The sequence below is a fragment of the Odocoileus virginianus genome, chromosome 28, assembly GCF_023699985.2.
Source record: "Odocoileus virginianus isolate 20LAN1187 ecotype Illinois chromosome 28, Ovbor_1.2, whole genome shotgun sequence".
Taxonomy (NCBI): Eukaryota; Metazoa; Chordata; class Mammalia; order Artiodactyla; family Cervidae; genus Odocoileus; species Odocoileus virginianus.
The window spans coordinates 41,865,680-41,872,916 of NC_069701.1; positions in this window are offsets into that span (position 1 = coordinate 41,865,680).

Genomic DNA, 7,237 nt, shown 5'->3' on the forward strand with positions numbered 1-7,237 from the left:
TGCGTAATTGTCCCACATTTCAAAGAAGTCTTTAAAAGCACTTAGATTTAAAAAAAAAAAAGTTGTGTTTAGGGCCTGATAGTTCAGGACACATGGGGGTAAAATACTGGAAGTCCTTTAGGGCAGCTGCCGGATGCAAACTCCTTTCTCTCCTCTGCTCCCTTAAGCATGAGATCTAATAAAATATTTACTGAATGAATAAAGGAGGCAATCAATCCAATAATAATGATCCTTCAAACGGGAAGAATGAAGGCCTGGCAGGATCCTGGCGGTGGAGTGTCTTCCACCTGGAAGCAGGGGACGGGCATGGGGGGGGGGGGGGGCGCGGTTGGCAGAACCTCTGTTCTCTGGGTTCCTCAGTGGTGGGTCTTCTGGGAAGTGCTTTACAGGGGTTGAGGGGGTGGGGGGAGGGCTTTCTTCCACCCATCCCCCCCGGATCCCAAATAAAACATGTTTCTGGTGTTTGCCACTACTGTATTTAAAATAGATAACAAGGACCTCCTGTGTAGCACAGGGAGCTCTGCTAAGTATTCTGTAATAATTATGTGGAGAAAGAATTTAAAAAAGAATAGATCCGTGTATATGTAGAACTGTATCACTTTCATGTACACCTGGAACTAACCCAACTTCATCAACTCGGTGTGTTAGCCGCTCAGTCGTGTCTGACTCTCTGCAGGCCCCACGGACTCTAGCCCGCCAAGCTCCCCTGCCAACAGGATTTCCCAGGCAAAAATACTGGAGTGGGTTGCCATTTCCTACTCAACGGCATCTTCCAGACCTAGGGATCAAACCTGTGTCTCTTGAGTCTCCGGTGCTGGTAAGCGAGTTCTTTACCATTAGTACCTCCTGGGAAACCCTTCAACATAAAATAAAATAAAATTTTTAAATGGAATTTTTGCCCTACGACTATAACTCAAGTTCCCACAATATCACTCCCCCCAATCAGATTCCTGACCCCTAAAAGCTCCTGCCCAGATTTCTAGAACCACCATGCAGATGTCAGAGGAAGTGGCTGTTATCACAGAGGGGGCCAACGCCAGAACCCATCTGTGTTGAAGAAACACTTCCCTGGGGGCCCAGGCTTCCATCCGCCTGTCCACCCCACTGGACACCTGTCGGCCACCCTCTCCAGTCCCTCTGATGTGTTTGTTGCTTGACAAGAGGGCTCTGTGCGAGCCACATCTTTTGGCATTTTAAGGACAGTAGCCTGCTTTCGTCCCAGTTTCTCTGTGTCCATTTCAGTATCCAGTTCAGCCCTGCATGGATGAGACAACGTCCTTCCAGGCTTCTCTTGTGAGAAGACTGGGGACCCAACAACCATGCAGTGGTGCCTTTCCTCACTCCTCAGTGCCCCGGGAACACGTCGGGGGCACCCTCAGCCCTGGAGAGCCGGGGTCTGCCAGTGGTTTGCCCCCTAGACATCCCGGATCGAAGCGGTCTTCCTCCTGGCGGACCCAGCATGGTCACGTCTCAGAGCGCCTTAGCTCCATCTCAGGGTAGGAAAAGGGAAGTCATTCTTTCTCTTTTTGGTGTCAGGACTGTCTGTTTTTGTTTCTGGAAGCTGTCTTTTCCTGGACCCCACCCCCACCCCCAACATGTCTGATGATATGTGAATGGAAGATGTGACATTTTCCACCTCTGAGAGTTTCTTTTTTCCCTGTAAAACATGAAGCATCTGACTCTCAGTCACCATATTTCTGGGTTGTACCCCTGAGCACAAGGCAGGCCAGGATTTCCCAGAAAGAGTAACTGCTTTACAGAGAACTAGAAACTGGGGCATCGTACCGTGAAGAGATGCGAAATCACCCAGCTCCTCTGTCCGGGGAAAAACATTATAAATATTTTGTGGCTTTGATTAACCCAGATGCTCATTGCATTCAGCGGCAGGCCTGGCCGGTCCCTCGCTTGAAGAAGTTCCTGATTTGGGATGTTGCAGGCCAGCATCCTTCTTCAGAGAAGAGGTCTTAGGCTGCCCAGGTGAGAAGGGCAGCCTAGCTGAACCCTCCAGCTTAACCTAGGGGCCAGGAAGCTATGGGTCTCACGGAGAAGACGCAGACAGAGCCAGGTAAAGGCAGGTGCTCCAGCCAGCACGTTTTCCCCATTCCCCCATCCCTGCCAGACTCCCACACTCCTGCAATTTTTTTCCCTGAGTTTTCCACTATAACAAGAGATTTACTTTCCTCATGTTCCCCCCACATCAAATATTGGACCACTCATTCCTTTCTTTGTAATTTCATGACAATTTCTAACTGGGTCCCACAACCCGACACTATAAGTATATACCCAGATCTTGCACATCCCTTACCTCCCCTGCCAGCAAGCCTCCCATGCAACCCTCTGTATCTCAACTAAGAGTTTTATTACTCTCCTTTAATTTTCCACGGAGTTGTTTTCCACGGACTTGTTTTGAAAAGCCTCCTGGGACTGATGTCTGAGCAGAGAGTCGGGGCTGCTCGCGTGGCAGGCACCCAGGGGGAGTCGGCTCCCCTGGAACCTGCGATGGTGAGAGAGGCTGGTCAGAAGCTTTTCCTGCTGGACTGGAGGATGGGGGAGCCACCGGCAGGGGGACAAAGGCTTCCCTCCAGGCCCGCATCTTCCTGCTTTCTGCTGTAGCACATTTGCCCGGCCTCCTGCAGGCACCGGTGCAGCCTGAAGCTTGCAGGAGTTACATGGCCCTGGGGGTGAGGGGGCGGTGCTCAGCCTTCCCGGAAGCATCCTGGGAGATTGGAGATGGAGAGTCTCTGCCTTCCCCAGAGAGTGACCAGTCCTGCTGGGGACGCTGAGGCCTCTAAGAGGTGCCACTGGGGCCTCCCAGGCTTACGGCGGAGACCTCAACAAAACCCCTTTATTTGGGGCTTTCTTCTTCTGTGTCTCCCTGTCTTGACGCCCTCACTACTGATTCCAGGTACCCACTCTCAAATACAGCATCTCTCATCTAAGTCCTTCTCCCAGAAAAGGCTTTCAGGGGAAACCCCAACAAAGTGAACTCTGTCTGTGATCCCGTGAGGTGTCCCTGAGGTGACGCCCAAAGGGACAGCTGAGATCAGCCTGGAGGCAGCAGGAGGCCAGGGAAGGTCCCTGAAGGAGAAGGGGCCTGGCCCCACGCACAACAGCAGGAGCTGCCGGAGGCTGTCACCGGGAAATGAAGCCTGTCGGAAGGTCCCCCTCTAACTAGCTCAGAGGCTCTTGGGGCTTGCTCGGCAAGCAGGCAACTTAGGCAAAACCTTTTAAATTATCTACAGACGGAATGCAGCAGGGTTCTGGAGAAACAACACAGTCTGATTAAGTGAGGTTTATTCCCATACGGCTGGAAGGCTTCACTCTAAGGAAATCTATTAGGAGATATGTTTGATCAAACAAAACTTCTTAGTAAACAAAAATGAATTGTTTGAGACTGCTTTGATATTGTCCTGTTTTAAATATCAAGCTAAAGCCAGGGTGATGTTCAGTGTTAAACACTGAATCACTTTCATTTGATTCAGGAATAAGATATGAGAGCTTGCTAACATAACCAGCACTTAGTATTTCTCTAGGAGTGTTTGCCAATGCAATGGGATAAGGGAATGAAATAACAAATATACCTATTTGAAAAGGGAGGGAAATTTACCATTTGGGGAGGTGCCCTGATTTTCTAGATGAAAAATCTAAGGAAATAAACTGAAAGCTCATGAAAGAGCTTAGTAAGAGGACGATAGGAAACTTATAACTTTTCTGTTTATGAACAATAAACAGTTGGAATAGAAACCAGTGACATTCTTGGAATCAGCAGAACTAAAGGGAAAAATAAGTACCAAGACAAATATAATGAGAACTTTGTGAGACTCAGAGGGCGGAAAACTAAACATTGTCTGAAGAGAATGAAAAAAACTAGACTCAGTAAAGGGCAGGTATAGGGTTGTGGTTAAGAACAGGGCCTGTTACCAACAGTACTAACTGGGTGGACTTAGCCTTGTCTCCTGGCTTCGCGGGCGGCACCAGTGGTAAGGAATCTGCCTGCCTTTGCAGGAGATGCAAGAGGCACGGATTCAGTCCCTGGGCTGGGAGGATCCTCTGGAAAAGGAAGTGACAGCCCACTCCGGTGTTCTTGCCTGGAGAGTTCCACGGACAGAGGAGCCCAGCGGGCTACCGTCCAGGGGTCGCCGAGTCGGGCTACAAGCTATAAAAACATGGGTTCTTTACAGACTAAATGTCTGTTTAGAAAGGAATAGAAATCTTTAAAAACACCAATTGAAAAATGGATAAATGACAGAAAGGGACAACTTATTTTAAAAGATTTTTTTTTAATGGTCTTTTCAACAAATGGTGCTGAAATAATTGAACATCCATATGGGGGGAAAAGTGAACCTCACACCTTATAAAAATGATCTCAGAGTTGATCAGAACTCAGTATAAAAGATAAAATTAAACAGCTTTTAGAGGAAAAGCTAGGAGAAAGTCTCTTCTGTCTTGGGTTAGCCAAAGGGTTTTTACTTATGACAACAAAAGCATTATCCATAAAAGAAAAGAAAATGGATACACTGGACTTCATCAAAGTTTCTCAATTTTGCTCTTTGAAAAATATGCTATAAAGAGAATGAAAAGCAAGACATAGACTGGGAGAAAAGTCCTTCAAGTCACAGATTGCCAAAGGATTTGGATCTGGAATACTTGAAATAAGAGCTTGAAAACCTCAGGAATAATCAAACAGGCTGCCTAAGGAAAACATGGCAAAAGATGAGGACAATGTGTTCACCAAAGAGGATATTCAGAGGGCAAGTGAGCCCATGAAAAGATGCTCAATCTCATTAATCATTAAAGGAAGGCAGATTTAAACTACACACCTATTCAGTTAAGTTCAGTTCAGCCGCTCAGTCGTGTCTGACTCTTTGCGATCCCATGAACCACAGCACGACAGGCCTCCCTGTCCATCACCGGCTCCCAGAGTTTACCCAAACTCATGTCCATTGAGTCGGTGATGCCATCCAGCCATCTCATCCTCTGTTGTCCCCTTCTCCTCCTGCCCTCAATCTTTCCCAGCATCAGGGTCTTTTCAAATGAGTCAGCTCTTCGCATCAGGTGGCCAAAATATTGGAGTTTCAGCTTCAACATCAGTCCTTCCAATGAACACCCAGGACTGATTTCCTTTAGGATGGGCTGGTTGGATCTCCTTGCAGTCCAAGGGCTGCAAGAAAATAGTGCTGAAGACATGGAATGGCTGGAACTTTCACACATTGCTGATGGCTATGTAAAAGCAGACAAGCTCTTCAGATAATAGTTGGGCAACTCCTCCTGAAATTAAACATATACTTAGTATATTTGACCCAGCTCCATATAGTCGATGCTGTGGTTTTTCCAGTGGTTGTGTATGGATGTGAGAGTTGGACCATAAAGAAGGCTGAGTGCCAAAGAACTGATGCTTTTGAACTGTGGTGTTGGAGAAGACTCTTGAGATTCCCTTGGACTGCAAGGAGCTCAAACCAGTCAATTCTAAAGGAAACCAGTCCTGAATATTCATTGGAAGGACTGATGCTGAAGCTGAAGCTCCAATACCTAGGCCACCTGATGTGATGAACTGACTCATTTGAAAAGACCCTGATGCTGGGAAAGATTGAAGGCAGGAGGAGAAGGGGACTACGGAGGATGAGACGGCTGGACAGCATCACCGACTCAATGGATATGAATTTGAGCAAACTCCGGGAGACAGTGAAGGACAGGGAAGCCTGGTGTGCTGCAGTCCATTGGGTCACAAGTGTCTGACACAACTTAGTGATTGAAAACACAAATTTACCCAAAAGAAATGGAAAATGTTACTGTATGGATGTTGGTAGCAGCTTTAGTGCTCCAGGCAGGGGACCTGGAGGCCCCTGGGAGCCCTGGTCCCCCACCCCAGCCCCTCACATCTCCAAGTCCCTCACATTCTCCTTCACCTGCCCTACATCCAACGTGCCTCCCCAACTCAGGAGGTGCCTGAACCCTGACCTCTGTCACCTGCTGCTGGCTCTGAGCGGCCTCCAGCCCTGCAGCTCACCACCTCCCGAGGGTTGATGGGATTCCTCCCCTGCTATAACCCCTGTAGCCTCCCAGACCTCCTGGATCAGCTGTAGGCTCCTCGTGAGGTTCTCAGAGACCTGAGCCTCTGTCCCCATCTCCTCCAAAGCCTGGCTTACGGGCCCCTCCCTTCAGAGAGCCTTGATGGCACACAGTCACTAGGTCCCTCCCTGGGCTAGAATCCTGGGGGTGTGTGGCATTTCCTGTCCCCAGGGCACCCTTCGTGTTTTCAGGGGGGGTGGAGTTTAGGGCTAGGGGTTGGTTCACACACTGGCCCCCGCATGGAGGGCCAGGAGAGATGAAAGGAAGAGGCAGCCGCCCCAGACAGGCAAGTGGAATTAGCAGGAAACTTACATACAGATGTGTACTCGAAACTAGTGTGTCTTCATGACCACCTGCCAAATCCTGAAGTTTATGTGGAGCTCAGGGCTCAGTCACGTGCACAGCGGAGGTCTCGACACCCCTCTCATCTCTCCAGGCCGCGCCCTTGAATGTGGCTCCCACTGCGGGCCCAGGTGGGCAGAGGACAGGTTCAGGGATGGGGATGGGTGAGGGACAGCCAGCTGCCTGGGACTAGCCCACGGGTCAGTCAGCGGCCACGTCCTCTGGGTGACCTTCTCCACCAGCCGGTCTCTGAAGCCATTTAATGTAAGAAGCGTGACGGAGCTGTTCTGGGGACCAGTGTTTGAGGTGCTGTAGACGACAGGGCTCCCCTAAACCGTCCCAGGGTAAACATCTCCGATTCCCGATCCATCACAGAGAGGGGACATGCCCCGACACAGAGGACAGGCCACCTTGGCTCAGGGTCTCCAGATGGGAGGGGCCATCCAGGAAGTGTTCCTACTGACCGCACCGCTGGGGTTCTCATGCCCAGAAAGCAAATCCCGTGACAGTTGAAGTTTCACAAGCGTGCAGAGCTGATAGATCACTTCCAGGCATCCAGTACTCTGAAGGCAGTCATATTTAAAAGAGTAAAACATTTTCATTTCAAATAAGTGAGTGATGGCTTCAGCGAAGAATCTGGCCTGCTGCCACCACCTGGGCATTTGGTAGGTTTCCCGCTTGTAACAAAGCCTTCTTCCTCCGCCCTTCCCAGGTCAGAGTCAAGGAAATTAATTCTAGAGGGAAGAGGTAACATAAAAGTCAAAGGAAAATGTCAGCGATGAATTATTTGATTTTCTGCGCGAGAGATGGATGCCTTCTCCGCTGA